This window comes from Acipenser ruthenus, chromosome 35 (genome assembly GCF_902713425.1).
Source record: "Acipenser ruthenus chromosome 35, fAciRut3.2 maternal haplotype, whole genome shotgun sequence".
Classification (NCBI taxonomy): domain Eukaryota; kingdom Metazoa; phylum Chordata; class Actinopteri; order Acipenseriformes; family Acipenseridae; genus Acipenser; species Acipenser ruthenus.
The window spans coordinates 8,925,541-8,946,061 of NC_081223.1; positions in this window are offsets into that span (position 1 = coordinate 8,925,541).

Consider the following 20,521-nt stretch of genomic DNA (forward strand, 5'->3'; position numbering starts at 1 on the left):
ATAATAATAATAATAACCTGGCGTGGAGCAACCTCCACACCTCACCCTCTCTTAACTGGAGTCCCCCAAGGGTCAGTCTTGGGTCCTCTCCTGTTCTCTCTCTACACCCGCTCCCTGGGCCCCCTCATCGCATCCTATGGTTTCTCATACCATTTCTATGCTGATGATGCTCAGATTTTCCTCTCCTTCCCCACCTCTGACTCCACCATCTCCTCCCGTATCTCTACCTGTCTGTCTGCTATTTCCTCCTGGATGCACTCGCATCACCTCAAACTCAACCTCTCTAAATCTGACCTCCTTTTCTTTCCCTCCTCCTCCCCCTCCTCTGATCTCTCTATCTCTGTTCCTCTGGAATCTACAACACTCTCTCCCTCTTCCTCAGCTAAGAAACTTGGAGTCACCCTGGACCCCTGCCTCTCTTATTCCCAGCACATCTCCACTCTGGCACGCACTTGCCGATTCTTCCTGAGCAACATCCGAAGAATCCGACCCTTCCTCACCAACTATGCTACCCAGCTCCTGGTCCAGGCCCTGGTACTCTCCCGCCTAGACTACTGCAACTCCCTCCTGGCTGGCCTCCCTGCGTCCGCCACCCGTCCGCTCCAGCTCATCCAGAACTCTGATGCCCGCCTGGTGTTCTCTCTGCCTCGCTTCGCCCACGCTACTCCACTACTCCGCTCGCTCCACTGGCTCCCGATCACCGCTCGCATCCAGTTCAAGACTCTTGTACTAGCCTACAGATGCCTTGACCAGACTGCACCCAGCTACCTCCAGACCCTCATCTCTCCCTACACCCCCACTCGACCTCTCCGCTCCGCCTGCACTAGAAGACTAGCTGTACCTCCGCTACGCTCCCCTGCCTCCAGAGCCCGCTCCTTCTCCACCCTTGCTCCGCAGTGGTGGAATGACCTTCCTACAGATGTCAGGACTGCCCAGTCCCTGACCACATTCCGGCACCTCCTTATTTTACTGTATTTAATCCTGTACTTCAGAATACTGTAATCTGCCAAGTGTTTAACCTGTAGTACTTTGTATTTAATCATATCCTGATGTAACTATCACTATTTAGTCATATCCTGATGTCACTATCACTATTATCTGCTGTATTATTGAATTGTGGTTTGTCACACTTGTACTTTGCTTGAACAAAAGTTATTGTATTTCTTGCTCTTATTGTATTACTTGTATTGTAACACTTGAAATGTATTTGCTTACGATTGTAAGTCGCCCTGGATAAGGGCGTCTGCTAAGAAATAAATAATAATAATAATAATAACACAAGCACACACACGCACGCACACACACACAACCAATTAAACCATTAAATGAAAAACGGTTTAATAGAAAATGCTATAAAATTGAAATTAAAAAAGTGACACAAAAGTGGTTTTGAAAACAACTGAGATAAAAAGTGAGTTTGTAAAAACAGAACAACAGTCTAATGCATGAACTGAATATGCCAACTTTACCTTTGTATCTCCGCTGCCGGGGGTCCTTTTGTGAGTTACACGCGTGGAGTCTTCAGTGGACGCTGGGAATGCAAAGTTGAGACGTCACTAACAGAGTCTCAAAACGAGGCTAAGTGTCTATAGATGACTACCAACAGCGTCTCCCCGGGCCATGGCAATAAGCGACAGGGAGAAGCGGCTGGTAACAGCCCCGCGGACAACCTGCTTCTTAACGTCTTTCTTATAATACAGACACTGTGTAACCTTGCTTAAGAACTGCACAGAAATGAAGCACGTGCACTCTGCAGTAATACCACCTGCTGGCTCGCGGTGTAGAATGAGAGACCCTCCCCCCCTCCCCCCTTAATCACAGTCCACTGGGGTCCTAATATCTATCTATAGGAGGCTGTGTGGTCCAGTGGTTAAAGAAAAGGGCTTGGAACCAGGAGGTTTCCGGTTCAAATCCCACCTCAACCACTGACTCATTGTGTGGCCTTGAGTAAGTCACTTAACCTCCTTGTGTTCCGTCACTCGGGTGAGACGTAACTGTAAGTGACTCTGCAGCTGATGCATAATTCACACACCCTAGTCTCTGTAAGTCGCCTTGGATAAAGGCATCTGCTAAATAAATAAATACACATATATAATGTGTGTGTATGCAACAAAACTGCATTAATATAGTGTATCAAAATACATTTGAACAACAACACCATTGTTAATAACAGCAGGCCCGAGTATGTTTTGTATTAATACAGATATAATATTAACAGCATAATATAAATAATAATAACAATATTTATTACCATCGTCATAGTTATAATAGGAATAATAATAATCATTTTGAAAGTGTTTGTATCAGTAATGAAATCGTATCTATAGAGATATACAATGCGGTGCACTGACTCGCTAGCCCGCTGCAGAGCCATCACTGGCTGTAGCGCTATAAACTCGCACCGGCGCACAGGGAGGGAGCGGCCGGGACGGTACCTGTTTTGAATCGGCGGCGGGTCCACAGCGCGCAGCCGCAGAGAGCCGCGGAGAGAGCGAGGAGGGAGACCCCGGAGAACACGGCGTACTGAACCAGGCACCGCTCTGCAACCAGACCTGGGTTCAATTACAATTACAGCAGAATTGTATACTGACATTTCAATTACAATTGGGTACAATTCCAGTTACATTTACGCTGCAGTAATTACAATTAGAATGACAGTTACACTAAAAAGTAACACAAACAACTCCCCACATTAACATGTTTACTCTGCTTATCCTATATAACCCAAGCAACGATAATAATCACAGGTACAAATACACAAACATAAAACTTGTATCTCTTTCTCAAGCCTGTTCCAGCCTATTCTTTTTTTAAATAATATAAATGTTACAAAATAAGAGGCTGCGTGGTCCACTGTTTAGAGAAAGGGGCTTGATACCAGGAGGTTCAAATCCCAGCTCAGCCACTGACTCACTGTGACCCTGAGCAAGTCACTGAACCTCCTTGTGCTCCGTCCTTCGCATGAGACGTAAAACAAACGAGGCCCTATTGGAAGTGACTCTGCAGCAGCAGTTGTTCATGAATCGTTCACCTTTGTAAGTCGCTTTGGATAAAAGCGTCTCATAAATGACTCATTAATGATAAAGAGTCGAAAAGGAGAGATTACTGACCCGCCCCGTGAATCCCATCGTATGAAACATTCCCGCTGCGGATAGAAATGTTCCTGTCCAACTGCGCTTCGCATGCGCACTTGGACCCGCTTCTCCACGTCTCCATCTGGATTGTCAGGCGGCTTGTAGCGGCGTAGCTCTCTCTGTCTCCCTGTCCCTCTCCGCCCTCCTTCACTTTGATCCCGGAGCTCGGCGTTCCCTCCGCCACGAGGTTACCGGAGATGAACCACCAGACCCGGACCGAAAGCGAGGAGAGGCCCCGGATTAGACACACTAATGTCAGGGTCGCCTTGGAATCAAGCGCGCTGCCGGAGACAGCCAGGGGGGCCAGGATAGACACTGACGGATTCACAGAGGAATCAGCTGAAAGTTAATGAAATAATAATAATAATAATAATAATAATAATAATAATAATAATAATAATAATAATAATAATTTTGAAAGTGTTTCTGTCAGTAATGAAATCGTATCTATAGAGATATACAATGCGGTGCACTGACTTGAATTTATAGGGCAATCAGGGTATTTACATTCAATAATAACTTGCGCTCTCTAATATATTTTAATAAAACGTTTGGCAACATGCAGCGTCTCTAATTACTGTGTATTTACATAGAAGTTACTTAGTAAATACAGGTATGAAGCATCATGTTATTATGCATAGTTACAATGTAAATCTCTGTGCTCGATATAACCCTATCCTTAACACTAACCCTAACCCTATCACTAACACTAACCCTAACACTAACCCTAACCCTAACACTAAACCCAACCCTTTTCTGATACAACTGTGTACTTACACGTATCTTGCAAAAATCTTTGCTTGTTAAATTAATTCATATTAACATTGTAATTATGTGTAAGTGCGCGTGTATTTGCAAAGTATCTGCTATGCAAACACAGAGTAATCAGAGACACTTCATATAAAGTGTTACCGAATGTTTCTCCAAAAGTATGAATTGATTATCGTACATATTTAAATATTATTATTATTATTATTATTATTATTATTATTATTATTATTATTATTATTATTGTTATTGTTGTTGTCACACTATGTTTTGTGTTTTTAAGTATGTGTTCTTTACCAGAATATGCAAAAGCAACTTTTTTACATTGTAACTTTTTTTATGCTCAAATTTCAAATAATGACCCTTCAGCTGCGTAATTCACCTTGCCTTCGGTGTGACGACGAGGCTCTCTCTGTGACGTTGGTGATGCTGTTGTAAACCTCGCACTTTACAGCGCCGCTGTTCCATTGATTATTGTTATAATTATTATTAATTATTATTATTAAGTCAGTACTGCAGTATAAACTCACCTCCAGACACGATCACAACGGACGCGTTTGAGAATCTCAGAGAGCTGCCACTGCGTTCAGCGCAGTAATATCGCCCGCTATCGTTTCTCTGCGTGTCCCGGATTGTTAGCGTGACTCTATTGCTCTCTACGGTGCGGGTGATCCTGCATTGGGAGCCCGGATCTCCGCATTCACCAGGGAACGGCTCACTCAGTTCCCCGCTGGCGTTGTCTCGGAAACAGCGAAGCCGATCTGCAGATTCGAGTTTCCAATTGAAGACACAGGGGACGTTAACCGTCTCTCCGACCCGAGCGAAATAATAAGCGGGATTTGCACTGAGAAAAAGAAAAACTGCAATAAATAAATAAATAAATAAATAAATAAATAAATAAATAAATACAAATTATTATAATAATAATAATAATAATAATAATAATAATAATAATACACAGACAGAGACAGAGAGCATGGGTCAATTGCAACGCACTTGTAGATTCAGTACGGAGCTGTGTAAGAACATAAGAACATAAGAACATAAGAAAGTTTACAAACGATAGGAGGCCATTCGGCCCATCTTGCTCGTTTGGTTGTTAGTAGCTTATTGATCCCAGAATCTCATCAAGCAGCTTCTTGAAGGATCCCAGGGTGTCAGCTTCAACAACATTACTGGGGAGTTGGTTGCAGACCCTCACAAAACTAAGCTGCAGACTGGCTAATATACGGTACAATCTCAGGATCATCCTCAGCTGCGTACTAACCTATACCAATTGCAACAAAAACAGATGGGGAACAAAGTTGTGGACTCGCTGATTGGTTCCAGCTAATTCTATTTTAAGAGTGTTATTTTTCTAGCGCAGTGTTTCCCAGCCCCGGTCCTGGGGACCCCCTGTGCCAGCTGGTTTTCATTCCAACTGAGCTCTCAATTACTGAACCAGACCCTTCATTCAACTGATCATTTGCTTAATTAGACCTTTTTAATTGTTCTCACCTTTTAAACAGTTGCAGAGTTCGAGTTGCTTATAAAATGTTACAGCTGACTTGAAATACACAGCTGATTAAGAGCTGAAAACAAGTCAAAAGGTCTAATTAATCAAGAGCTCATTTGGAATGAAACCCAGCAGGGGGTCCCGAGAACCAGTTTGGGAAGCCCTGCTCTAGAGGGGAACAGCTGCTGCTTTGGGTTCGTTGCAATTGAGACACATTTTAATACGCAGCTGGGGGTCTATCTTGAGCTCCTTAGTTCATAGCAATTGGTATTAACTGGCGTACTGGTTTAGTCCCGTCCTCCGTATTGACCCCGCGATCATCCCCAGTTAGGACGCTCCTTTATGGTTCGTTACGATTGACCCAGGAATGTTAATGCAAACGTTGCGTGGAGAATAAAAACAATACTTTAAACACTTTAATGGATTTTTTTTTTTTTTTTTTTGCTAACTGCATATTTCCACCCGATCGGACTGTAATCAATGCCTTGAATCGGCGTCATCAAGAAACATCAGACCCATTGGAATAATCTGTGTGGTCCCCGATGAGTAACACATGGGGTCCGTTACTCTGAAAGGTGATGATAGGGTTGTCCACAGTGCTTCGCGGCAGCTTTTGTCGAAATTATTTTTTTATATTTATTTTCTGTGAACATTAGGTTATGGATAATCGTGTTTGCTTTTAAACCAATTAAACTGTTACAAAACAATTACTATTATTATAATAAAACAGGACTAATGTTGAGGATGCATCTCCTATAGAAAGGTATTGCGCCATGCGATTTAAAGAATAATTCTTCCAGTAATTGTAAACACTTTACATGAAGTGTCTCTGATTGCTGTGTATTTGTATACATGCTTAGCATTACTTACACATAGTTACAGTGATATTATGCACACTTACAATGCACGATATACGCAAGCACACAATTGTATCAGCAAAGCGTTAGGGTTAATGTTAGGGATAGGGTTAGGGTTAGGGATAGGGTTATATTGACCACAGATATTTCCATATTAAGTACATGGTAACTCTGCACAACGCCATTGTAATGACGAGTAAGCGCGGATAATACAATAGAGTCATTAGAGACACTTCATGGAACGTGTTACCGAAAAACAATAGAACCAAATCGATACAGAATGAACATATACCTTTTAATAAGAGTTTGGCAATGAATCAAAATCTACTATATATAATAATAATAATAATAATAATAATAATAATAATAATAATAATAATAATAATAATAATAATAATGAAAAGCGACTTGCCTTCAGAATAGAATGTGGCCACAGTTAGAATGCGGATCATTCTATTACGCACTAAGCGCTCCATTGAGACAAGGCGCTCGTTTGCAATCCGCCTCACAGGGCTCTTCAAACACAAAAAGAAGCGCGTGCTGTGTGGATCAGACAGGCGTGGCGGTCGAGTCTGGTTCTGAGGGGGAAGGGGACCTTACTGCGCAAGAGTAGAGAGGCTGTCTGTTATTTCCTGTCTCAAAACACTCAGAACAATACTTATATATATGTATAGATAACAAAAGATAAAAACAAATTGCATGGGTGGTTTTTGCACCTTATCGTCCATCTCAAACGATCACGCGTTGGTGCTTAACTTCAGTGGAAAATAATAACCCACAAGCACTGAAACCCGAATTCCCGGCATTGCCGTGCGTTGTGGAACAGGCTTATTAAAATCCACATGAAAATTTGTTGCTATTGCAGTCAATAGGGGATTGCAGCACACTGCGCCGAGTTAACACGCAGAGTTTGCATTTCATTTTCAGTCTGAAACAGCTCCTTTAAACAAAGCGTTCAGCAGCGAAAGAGGCGCGTTCATTACAGACTGCTCCGGTTCTGTTTTATTTCCAAATGAAATTAACTAATAGTTTGGTTCGTGTTTAATGGTCACTTCAGCGCGTCGGTGTTGTCGAATTTGCTTCTCGTTTTATAACAATGACATCCCCTCCTGTTTTGCAGCACGCAAATCGAGCACGAGATTCTAAAGGCTCGCTAAGTCGCTGCTGCAACCGGACACCTCGAGTCTTGTGTGGATCTTTACGCGTAAAGCTGCACAAATTATATTGAACTGTATGATTTTAAAGATGTCATAAGCGTTTTCAGAACAGCTTGAATATAATATAATATGAACTATATTATATATTTACTATATTAGTATTAACTATAAACTGAATAACTCCCTTAGTAAAATTAAAAAATGCTTTTATTAGCAAATTCTGCAATATGCATTTTCTTTCGCCAAAAAAGCCTGTTGTTTCTCTTATTAAAAGACTGATCAATTCATTGATCATACTTTTTGTCCCTCAAAATAAGCTCATGTTTTTGTTTTTCTATTCATATGCTCTAAAAATAAACACGTTGTGGTCATTTCATGAATTCATAAAGACGCGCAAACAAACCAACATAAGAGAAATAAAATACATGCACGCACCTTGCTCTAGTGTTTCCATGTGGGCACGCGTGTGTTTTTAACTCGTGGTTCTGTTGCGGTCAGCAGGTGTATTCAGTTATTCTGTCCGCGCATGTGTATCTAGATAGATGCTGTGGAGCGGTTTAATGCACTCTGCTTTCACAGGGCTATTCAGACTGACTCGTGGTCTCAGCAAAAACCCGCAACGAACTCTCTCAGCGCGAGGTGATTTTCCACTAGACTGCAATCGACAGAAGGGTATTTCTGCACGAAGGCGGCTCCTTTCTTTCATCAGATATGAACATGGCACGTCAGCATATGTATGCTTCAAATCTCGAGCGTGCGTGCTTATGCCTCAAAAGTATAGAAAATGGCTATTATTCCCCACAAACTTTGCTTTTGTGACCAGGACAGTGATATTTTGAAATTTACCTATTTCCATTGAGAAAACGGGTGAATCTGTGTCTTTTCGTTCACATAAAGTCAGAAAAAAACAACATATGAATCCAAATTAACATTATTATTATTTATTTCATAGCAGAATCCCTTATCCAGGGCGACTTACAATTGTTACAAGATATCACATTATACATTATTTCACATACAATTACCCATTTATACAGTTGGGTTTTTACTGGAGCAATTTAGGTAAAGTACCTTGCTCAAGGGTACAACAGCAGTGTCCCCCACTGGGGATTGAACCCAAAACCCTCCAGTCAAGAGTCCAGAGCCCTAACCACTACTCCACACTGCTGCCCCATCAACATGTAATTATACTAAAGTAATACAAAAATGACTACAAAAGATTTAGAAAAGTAGTTTTTCGAGATTTACGATTATACTGTAAATCACTTTCACGAATCAGCCCCCAAATGTAGTCTCCCATCATGTTCTCATTATACTGTCCTTGGTAGCGGTGTTCAAAGTCCAGTATATCCTGGTGGAAGCGCTCGCCTTGCTCCTCCGAGTACGCTCCCATGTTCTCCTTGAATTTATCAAGATGAGCATCAAGGATATGGACTTTGAGGGACATCCTACAGCCCATTGTGCTGTAGTTCTTCACCAGAGTCTCAACCAGCTCCACATAGTTTTCGGCCTTGTGATTGCCCAGGAAGCCCCAAACCACTGTGACAAAGCTGTTCCAAGCCGCTTTCTCCTTACTAGTGAGCTTCTTGGGGAATTCATTGCACTCCAGGATCTTCTTTATCTGTGGTCCGACGAAGACACCGGCTTTGACCTTTGCCTCAGACAGCTTAGGGAAGAAGTCTTGAAGGTACTTGAAGGCTGCCGACTCCTTATCTAGAGCTCTGACAAATTGTTTCATAAGGCCCAATTTGATGTGCAGTGGTGGCATCAGCACCTTCCGGGGGTCCACCAGTGGCTCCCACTTGACGTTGTTCCTCCCCACAGAGAACTCGGTCCTCTGTGTCCAGTCCCGCCTGTGGTAGTGCGCCTTGGTGTCCCTGTTGTCCCAAAGGCAAAGATAGCAGGGAAACTTGGTAAAACCGCCTTGGAGAACCATCAGGAATGCCACCATTGCAGCCTCTTGATGCCATCTCAGAAAAATGCAGATATGTATCCACTTAGGCAGCTGGAACTAAACTGAACTGGTGGGCTTAAGGCCCCTGTATTTATACTACTATTTATATTACTGGAAAGTTCTAGAAAGTTCTAGAAGTTACTCCAAGTTTATTCAGCACTGAATCTATCTGGAATGTTCTGGAAAATAAGTACATTTCAAAATATCACTGTCCTGGTCACAAAAGCAAAGTTTGTTTGGAATAATAGCCATTTTCTATACTTTTGAGGCATAAGCAATTAGGAAATAACACTTACTACCCAGGAACCAAAAAAAAAAAAAATTGTTACACGGTGTAATCAATAGTCACTGTTTCAGGACGAATTCTGCTAGATATGCAACTTGAGTTTCTCATTTAAAAAAAGATAGGCTTTCAAAATCAGGGCTTCGTGTTCAGAGCAAACACAAAATAAAAACCTTCCCAAAAGCGCTGGAGCGAGGGGCGGCCAAAGCGGACCCGTTCACTCCGGGTCTGTGTCCCAAACCCTGTTCTAAAACGTTTAATTATCGAATCGATTCAATAACCGTCCACATAGATCCCCGAAGTATTTCATTATACTGCTCTTAATTATAACTACTTCCTGTATCTTGTAGTTGATTTTACTCTTATCGGTCTCCGTATTCACGATTTTTGTAATTGCTCTTATTTGAAATCATTCTCATCTATGACTACGTGCTCTTAATGGACTTTACTCCTATGAGTAAATATTGTTACTATGAGTTAACTGCTCTTAGTTGAACTCGCTCCTAATTGTAATTATTTACTGTATTCTTTATTTTGCTCTTATTTGGATTTCATCTTATTTGCTACTGATTTTATTGTACTTTATAACGGCTCTTATCTGTAATTAAATATTATTATTATTATTTATTAGCAGACACACTTATCCAGGGCGACTTACAATTGTTACAAGATATCACATTATACATATTATACATTTTTTCACATTATTTTTTACAAGAGTTTTTACTGGAGCAATCTAGGTAAAGTACCTTGCTCAAGGGTACAGCAGCAGTGTCCCCCACCTGGGATTGAACCCACGACCCTCCGGTCAAGACTCCAGGGCCCTATCCACTACTACACACTACTCAGTAATGTGATATTTTGTAATGTGAAATTTTATAATGTGATATTCTGTAATGTGATACTTTGTGCTGTGATATTTTGTAAGAATTTTAAGTCGCAATGGATAAGGGCATCTGCTAAAAAATAAATAATAGCAAATATATAATAATATATATAATCCCGGTCCTGGAGCACCGTGAGGCCAGTCCCCTGCATTGGGGTCTATACAATTTCCCTTTCAATGACGACACACAGAATGTAAAATTACTATGGGAGTTGCTGCACCTTTAATAAACTTGAACTTCAATGGGAATTGAATCCCAGGTAGCCCCACGTGTGCAATCACACTCATGTTAAGATTCTTAGTGTTCCTGTAATTGTATGAATGGGAGCGCTATCTTCAAACAACAACATCACCTTTTCAAATCATTTTTCACAAACACGTTTATTATTATTATTATTATTATTATTATTATTATTATTATTATTATTATTATTATTATTATTATTTAAATGTACAATTATTCAAATACAGTGACTATTATTAGTATTACAGCAAAATATATGTTTTATATGATATCATAATAATAGACAAGATGTTTACAAAGAAAGGGCGTGCAGCATGAGAGGCTTGCTTGAATTTGAGTCCAGCTGTTTAAAGTTCATTTCAATACAAATGGGTAATATTTGACATGAAGTGTCTCTCATTGCTGTGTATTTGGTAAATGCATGCGGACTGGCACATCATTACAGTGGTATTATGCATAGTTACAAAGTGCTTAGTGTGGATGTCTTTTTGAACGATATATGCAAGTGCACAGCTGCAATAGAAAAGGGTTAGGGTTAGTGTTAAGGATAGGGTTATATCGAGCACAGAGATTTCCACAGTAAGTACATTGTAACAATGCATAATAACATTGTAATTGTGTTACGCATGTATTTACTAACTACTATGTAAATAAATACACAGTGAATTGGACTTGGAATTGAAAGACTATACAGCTCTCTCTCTCTCTCTCTCTCTTTCTCTCTCTCTCTCGCGCGCTCTCTCCAGAATACAAACATCTCCACGGCTGCATTTATAGATCAGCATCACAGATTGAGCGATGCGTACTCCGTCTGAGAAGAAAGAGAAAGGGTTCAGGTGTTACAGGACAGCACAGGGTTACAATGTACATATTTAAATGCATTGTATTTTACATTAGGTACAGTAATACTACTAGGATGCAGCAAGTTAGGATCACAAGTTATATCTACAATGGCATATTAGTTGTGCAATAGTGCATTGGTTATATATTACTGCACACAAGCCACATCGTAATTAGACACACAAGTGTGTGCTGCATAGTGCATGTGTTTTGTTTTTATTTATTATCTTCTATAAATGTATTGGCTATGATTTGTGAACTGGTTGAGAATCCCTGAAGATGAGACCTTTGAGATCTTGAAAGCCTGAGATTAATTATTGTTTAGTTAGTCCAATGAAAGGGAGCGCCTCTCCTTCTCTTTGTCTATCAATAAATAAATAAAACCCTGAATCAGATTGATTACCGAGTAATCCTGGACTGTTCTGTGTCGTGCGGGGCGCTGGGGACGGCAGGGTGCGTCGCTGGACTTGTGATCTATAGATTGTAAAAAAAAAAATAAGCATGTTTAGTAAGACTTTATAGCTCAGTAAAAATGCAATCAAATAAATATAACTGACTTTTTATATATTATTATTATTTAGTCATTTAGCAGACACTTTTATCCAAAGCGACTTAAGTTTAGGGGGTGAACTATGCATCATCAACAACTGCTGCTGTTGCTGCTGCAGAGTCACTCCCAATAGGACCTCGTTTGTTTTACGTCTCATCCGAAGGACGGAGCACAAGGAGGTGAAGTGACTTACTCAGGGTCACACACACACACACACACACACACACACACACGCACGCACGCACGCACGCACACACGCACACACACACACAGTGAGTCAGCGGCTGAGCTGGGATTTGAATGGAACTTCAAATTATAGTAATACTTCATAGTTCAGTAAAATGCAATAAACAGGGTCTGGTGTATATGATATGAATGATATGCGGATATTTCAAATGCAGAAATACCAGCGATCACAAAGAGAATATCCAGCAGTTACCGGTTTTAGTTTTATGAAGTCTTCTGTAAACACACGCCACAGACACGACGACCAGAATTAGCAGGAGAACGACGGGCAGTCCGTAAAACAACACAGGAACGCAATCTGAAACAAAACATGCGCCACAGATATTAACAATACACATTATAATGTGTTATTATTATTATTATTATTATTATTATTATTATTATTATTATTATTATTATTATTATTATTATTATTATCATACTATGTTTTATACTTTTAAGTATGTGTTCTTTAACACAATATGCAAAAGCAGCTTTTTTACATTGTAACTTCTTATTGTTGGGATTTCAAATAATGACCCTTCGGCTACGTAATTCACCTTGCCTGCGGAGTGACGCGGAGACTTTTTCTGTGACGTTTTTGACGTTGTAAGCCTCGCACGTTATAGCGCCGCTGTTCCATTGATCCGCGCTGATTGTGACGTAGCTAAGCACGCTATAGGACCCGTCGGGTTCGATCTCTCCCTCCTCCGCGCTGCCCGGCGCGGCTGCCTCGGCGCCGATAGTCCAGAGGACTCGGTGCCGCCCCGGAGACGTGTCTCTCACCAAACACAGCACCGGAACCGGCTCGGTCCAGTCCGTATCGCCTTCAAACATACCCGGAGAGTATAACTCCACACGCGGGACAGTCAGCGGGTCTTTGAGTAAACAAATACATTGTAAGTTTAGTAACCATGAAAAACAAAGTGAAGTAGCTGACGTCAGGGATCAAATGTTATCGTTGCTCTTCACACCGCTCACTTTCTGCTGTTCAATCTCATTGTAAACCCAAAGCGTGTTCTTATTATCCTCCGAGTATAATTTAAAAAGATGCATCATCATCATCATCATCATCATCATCATCATCATCATCATCATCATCATCATCATCATCATCACATATTGCTTGATTTCATTTGTCAGCTTCTGTCACTGAATGTAAAACAGGGTAGTATAGGGTCCGAGTGAAAGACCGTCAAAGACAGTCACATCATTTTGGTGCTTTGTTTGTCAATTTTTAAACATGCGTTTTGGATTGAAACGGGTTAACCGTTTTATACCGAGGGATTCCAAATATGAAAATTCAAATTACGGAACTTCTGATGATTCTTTTTCCAACACTTTGAACGCATTCTATATAACCCTTCCCTTCCTTTGTCCAATATTTAAGAATGTTTCTTTATAGAATCTACAGAAACCAGGGTTCCAATTGCAAAAGCCATAAAGGATTACCGCTGGTGCCCTTATACAAATAGGTAACCAGGGTACATTTGCGCAGCAATTTTGCAGTTGTCCCCCTGTGGTATTCCCATGGTTATGCTCTGCATTTACCATAGTTTACCCTGCTTTGCCAGGTTTTTTTATTAATATGCTTTACCATACTTCACTGTGCTTCAGAATGCTTGCCTCAGCTTTGTCATGCTTTCTCTGTGCTTTATTACAATTTGCTGGGCTTTTACATGGGAATCTTTTAGTTTACCATGTTTTTAAACATGCCTTACCACACCTCTCTGTGCTTTACAATGCTTCCCTATGCTTTACCACACCTCTCTGTGCTTTACAATGCTTCCCTATGCTTTACCATACCTCTCTGTGCTTTACAATGCTTCCCTATGCTTTACTAGACCTCTCTGTGTTTTGCAATGCTTCCCTATGCTTTACCACACCTCTCTGTGCTTTACAATGCTTCCCTATGCTTTACCAGACCTCTCTGTGCTTTACAATGCTTCCCTATGCTTTACCATACCAGTCTGTGCTTCACAATGCTTCCCTATGCTTTACCATACCTCTCTGTGCTTTACAATGCTTCCCTATGCTTTACCATACCTCTCTGTGCTTTACAATGCTTCCCTGTGCTTTACCAGACCTCTCTGTGCTTTACAATGCTTCCCTATGCTTTACCAGACCTCTCTGTGCTTTACAATGCTTCCCTATGCTTTACCATACCAGTTTGTGCTTCACAATGCTTCCCTATGCTTTACCAGACCTCTCTGGGCTTTACAATGCTTCCCTATGCTTTACCATACTTCTCTGTGCTTTACAATGCTTCCCTATGCTTTACTAGACCTCTCTGTGTTTTGCAATGCTTCCCTATGCTTTACCACACCTCTCTGTGCTTTACAATGCTTCCCTATGCTTTACCAGACCTCTCTGTGCTTTACAATGCTTCCCTATGCTTTACCATACCAGTCTGTGCTTCACAATGCTTCCCTATGCTTTACCATACCTCTCTGTGCTTTACAATGCTTCCCTATGCTTTACCATACCTCTCTGTGCTTTACAATGCTTCCCTGTGCTTTACCAGACCTATCTGTGCTTTACAATGCTTCCCTATGCTTTACCAGACCTCTCTGTGCTTTACAATGCTTCCCTATGCTTTACCATACCAGTTTGTGCTTCACAATGCTTCCCTATGCTTTACCAGACCTCTCTGGGCTTTACAATGCTTCCCTATGCTTTACCATACCTCTCTGTGCTTTACAATGCTTCCCTGTGCTTTACCAGACCTCTCTGTGCTTTACAATGCTTCCCTATGCTTTACCATACCTCTCTGTGCTTTACAATGCTTCCCTATGCTTTACAATACCTCTCTGTGCTTTACAATGCTTCCCTATGCTTTACCACACCTCTCTGCGTTACAATCCTTCCCTATGCTTTACCATACCTCTCTGTGCTTTACAATGCTTCCCTATGCTTTACAACACCTCTCTGTGCTTTACAATCCTTCCAGACCTATCTGGTTTCACTGTGCTTTATCACACTGCTTTGCTTGTACTATGGCACTTTTATAAGGGAATAATGACATGCATTTTCAGACACGCTATTGCTTAATCAACATAGAGCCATCTATTCCAATGGTCTATATTTTCAGACACAATGCCTATTTAAAGCTGAGGGGACACAGAGCCGCTCTGGGGCTTGGAACTTGGTTTCAGGAGACTGTAGGTTTCAGGTCACTGCGCGGCACACCAGGCAGGGAGACTTGGGGTTTGATACAGCAAACCTCAAACCAGGTCTCCCGGTCTCCTGGAACCAGGTTTCAAGTCACATGGTCCTGAAAAAGTGGCTTCGTGTTCCCCACCGCTTCACATCAACAAGTTATGCCCTTGCCCAGCCAGCGAAACCCCACTCGCCTTACTTCAACAAACAGAACCAAAATACATTTTAAAACAGCTCAAAACGGATTCCTCCTTCCAGAACCGAGTTCCTGTAACGGTACTTACCTGATACAACGAGTTTTGTGCTGGACCCAGGTACGAATTGGAGAGCTGCTGCTCTCGCTATACAGAAATACACGGCCGAGTCGTTTCTGTGGAGGCCCGCAATGGTTAAATTATACTGTCCGTTCTTGTTGTCGATCCCTCCGGAATACCGGCCATCATTTAAGTAGCCCGTACTCAGTAATGTGACGATCTGGATTCGCCCGTCCGGCTCTTGCCGGTACCAGGTAACCCGTGCATGTGCATTTTGGTTTATTTTACTTGGATCAACTCCGCATTTCAGCGTGATATTCCCGCCCGGTTCCGCGTCGTCAACAACGGGTACCGCCAGCCCATCTGCAAAAGAATTAAAAAAAAACTTAAATAAAACCAAATCAGTGAATATGGAAGCATCGCAAAGGCGTGATTTAGAAGCGCAGAGACTATTTTTTTATCGGATCTGCTCGGAGCAGCAGCCTGGACTGTCGTGTCGAACCAGCCGAACCCGTTCCAGTAAAGGAGAAGGGGATGGGTTCGCCGAATCGGATTGTCTGGGACGGCTCTGAAGCAACGGGTCGCCCCTCGTAGGTTTTCTATCTCAAGTTTGTGTTGTTGTTGCTTATCTCCTTACTTTACGCACAAGCAAATAATGACAATATTGATTCGTAAACTCCAAGTGTATATATATATATATATATATATATATATATATATATATATATATATATATATATATATAGATATAGATAGATAGATAGATAGATAGATAGATAGATAGATAGATAGATAGATAAAATAAACACCTATGCTATTATAAAAAACAAACACTAACATAAAGATATATCTGTATATACATACAAAATAATATATTTTAGCTGAAATCTAATTTAAGTATGTCATTTTTAAAAAAAAATATTATTCAGTTTGCCATATAGGCACATCGTTTTTATTTGAAAAAAAAAATTAAATTAAAATAAATATATTTTAAAAATAATTGTAATTAATTAATATAGATAGGCTATTTAATTAAAACAGAGTTGGGGTAAAAATGGGAAAAATGTCGACCAAGTACTGCATCAGTCACCAGGCGTTAAATATTTATACACAATATCAAATTCTGTAAGAGAAAATCCATTTTCAACTTTCATTTCGTATTTACTTAAACGTATTCATTTGCTGCAAAAATAAATCCACTTTATAAAATACTAGAATGGGCCTACAGCACTCACCACGTTGAGCAATCAAACTCAAAAGCCAGCCGATAGAAAAGGATGCCCTTGCAGTTTTACATCAAATTCTCAGCTAAAATCAATCTCAACTTTAATTTCTTATTTACTTAAATGTAATGATAGTTTGTGCAAAATATGATCTGTTTGAAATCCCTATTATAAAATGAAATGATATCTGTACATATCTATCTAAATATATCAAATCAATTTTAGAATAATCGCATACTTACACTGAGCGACCAAAACCAAAAGGCAGCCGATAGAACAGAATGCCATCGCTCCTGGAGTCCGAAGCGCAGTGTGATTGAATACGCGCCGTGCAGCCCGCAGTAACCAGCGCCACTGTGCTTTCAACATTGAAACGAGATCTGCTGCGCTTACATATGGGGCGGGTCTCTCAGCTCGCTCGGTGATGTTTAACCAACTGTGTGGGCGTCGGTATTGCTCAAAGCTGATCACAAAGCAACGGGCACGGCATTGCTCAGAGTGGATCACAAAGCAACGGGCACGGCATTGCTCAGAGCGGATCACAAAGCAACGGGCTCGGCATTGCTCAGAGCGGATCACAAAGCAACGGGCACGGCATGGTCCTAAATACGGGTCTCAAAAAGTTTGCAACTTTTTGGGGGGTTGCGTGAATCCGGTATGCAGAATACATCTGCTGCTTAGAATATATGTATTTTAAAGTAGATAAGCAGAAAATCTAAATTAACTCGCCTCAGTTTCATGCACCAATATATATATATATATATAGAGAGAGAGAGAGAGAGAGAGAGAGAGAGAGAGAGAGAGAGAGAGAGAGAGAGAGAGAGAGAGAGAGAGAGAGAGAGAGAGACAGAGACAGAGACAGAGAGAAAGAGAGTGTGTACATGCATATTATAGATTAGTTTACTGATCTGCAGTGTTGAAAGTGGAGATTTCAAGTTGGAGATTTCAAGTTAACATAAAAACATAAGAAAGTTTACAAACTTCTTGAATGATCACAGGCTGTCAGCTTCAACAACATTACTGGGGAGTTGGTTCCAGACCCTCACAATTCTCCGTGTAAAGAAGTGCCTCCTATTTTCTTTTCTGAATGCCCCTTTATTTAATTTTCATTTGTGACCCCTGGTCCTAGTTTCTTTTTTCAGGTCAAAAAAGTCACTTGAATCAACATCAATACCTTGTCAATACCTTTTAGGATTTTACCATTTTATAAGTAACTTGAAACCGATACCATTTAATTAACTTGAAATCGGCAACTTTTTAGGAGCTGAGAAGGATTAAAAAGGTTTAATTAAACACATGATCAGTTTAATTAAGAGTCTAGTTAAGTAATTGAGAGCTCAGTTGGAATGAAACCAGCAGACACAGGGGGTCCCCAGGACCGGGTTTGGGAAGCGCTGGTTTAGATTATCTGCTTTGACCTGCTAGTCTTGTAAAAACAAACACAGCTGGTTCTTGTCGTTTGATTACAAATGCATGTGTGAAAACACTCAAGTTTCTTAATGTAAAGGATTAATAAGGGCGACATCTGGTGGATACGAGGTGCCATGACTCTCTCCCATGAAATAGATAACACCGTTCAAATGCGGCCTGACGAATGTGTAACAATTTAAATCAGCTGTCTAAGCGCTTATCAGAAGTTTACTGGGTCCAGTTTAAGTAATTTAGGGTACATGAGGGACACCGGCCCTCCAAGACCAGGATTGGAGACCCCTGATATAATAATAATATGTTTATATAGCTCATTTCATAGCGGACCACTATCACAAAGCGCTTTACAGAGGTGGGCTGTGAACTGTGCATTATATGCAGAGTCAGTTCCAATAGGGCATTGATTTAACATCTCACCCGCAGGATGGAGCACAAGGAAGTTAAGTGACTTGCTCAGGGTGACACAGTGAATCAATTAGGAGCAGAGATGGGATTTGAGCCTGTGACCTTCTGCTTGCCCTTGACTTTAACCACTGGACTGTATTATACATTGAAAACAAATTATAATCATACAATATACTTAATATTTTTGTAACTTTTAAAATAAAGGAAAGTATTTTTTTACTTTTAACAAGATTTGTCTGTTTTGTTTTTGCATGTTAAACAAGCATTGATATATAATAACATTGAATTGAACTAAAGTTGACTATTGTCTAAAACATGAAGTCACATGTCACATAAATCATATTTATAGTCAGAATTGTAAGATTACTGTAGAATACATATTAATGTGTTCAGTGTAACCTTTGATTCCACCTAAATATGAATGTAGCTTTTATGGTGATTGTGAGAGGGTGTGGGTGATTCACTGAAACACAGTTGTCAGAAAGCTTGCTTTTAAACGCCTCTTCGGCGCAGTGATTTATTTGAGGCACAAGAGGGTGCCCTTGAGCTGTAGTTGAAATACTGACAACGGTATTTATTTATTTATTTATTTATTTATTTATTTATTTATTAGCAGACGCCCTTATCCAGGACGACTTACAGTCGTAAACAAAAATACATTTCAATAATCACAGTGCAAATAATAATACAATTAAGAGCAAGATAAATACAATGACTTTGGTTCTAGCAAGTACAAGTATGACAAAATGCGATTAAAAAAAATACGATTTATTTATTTATTTATTTATTTATTTATTTATTAGCAGACACCCTTATCCAGGGTGACTTACAATTGTTACACAATATCAGAGTACAAAGTATCACATTACAGAATATTGCATGATAGAGTATCAGATTACAGAATATCACATTGATGCTTGTGAGACGGTCCCTGTGTGGATACCAACAATGGTAGCATTCAGCACAGTTCTTTTAGCATGCGCAGGTGCTGAGAAATAATATCCAATAAAAGACAGTCTGTGAGACACGAGATTCAGTGACAGTTTCCTGTTCCCTTGCTACTGTAATGGGGTTGTCCTGAGCCCCCCTGAGCTAAATCAAATAACGTCCCAGGATTGGTGCATAAATTACCAATTTAGATCAGCGTTTTCTCTGGCAGTCTCTGCTGTCTTTTCTATTTCTCCAGCCAGAGCTTCCGCTGGTTTGTATCCTGCAAGGGTTAACCAAAGGAATAGCAGAGCGTCATTCTTATGGGATCGACCGTCCGTCACCCCTCCAAGACCCGCCCCCCAACCAATCAAAGAGGATGACGCGACACACCCTCGCTCAACCTCTTTGTTTCATCGCCATGATTGGCAGGTGGGTCAAACAGGGCTTCCGGACGCCCCCTGCAGGATCATGCAAGCACAGATCTCCCCTGACACAGTGATATAGTAGATATTGTGATAAAACCCTAGATCAATTATAGTGACATTTTATCCAACATAACTAAAGGCATGTCTTGAGATGGCATAATGCCTTCTGCCTCCAGCTCCAAACTGGTGACTTCACAAGCTCCCCAAACTTATAACATAACTTTAACAATAACTTTATCATAAATATAACTCCACAATAACATCAGCTAAAAACCTTCAACCAATGACTATCTATCTACTGCAT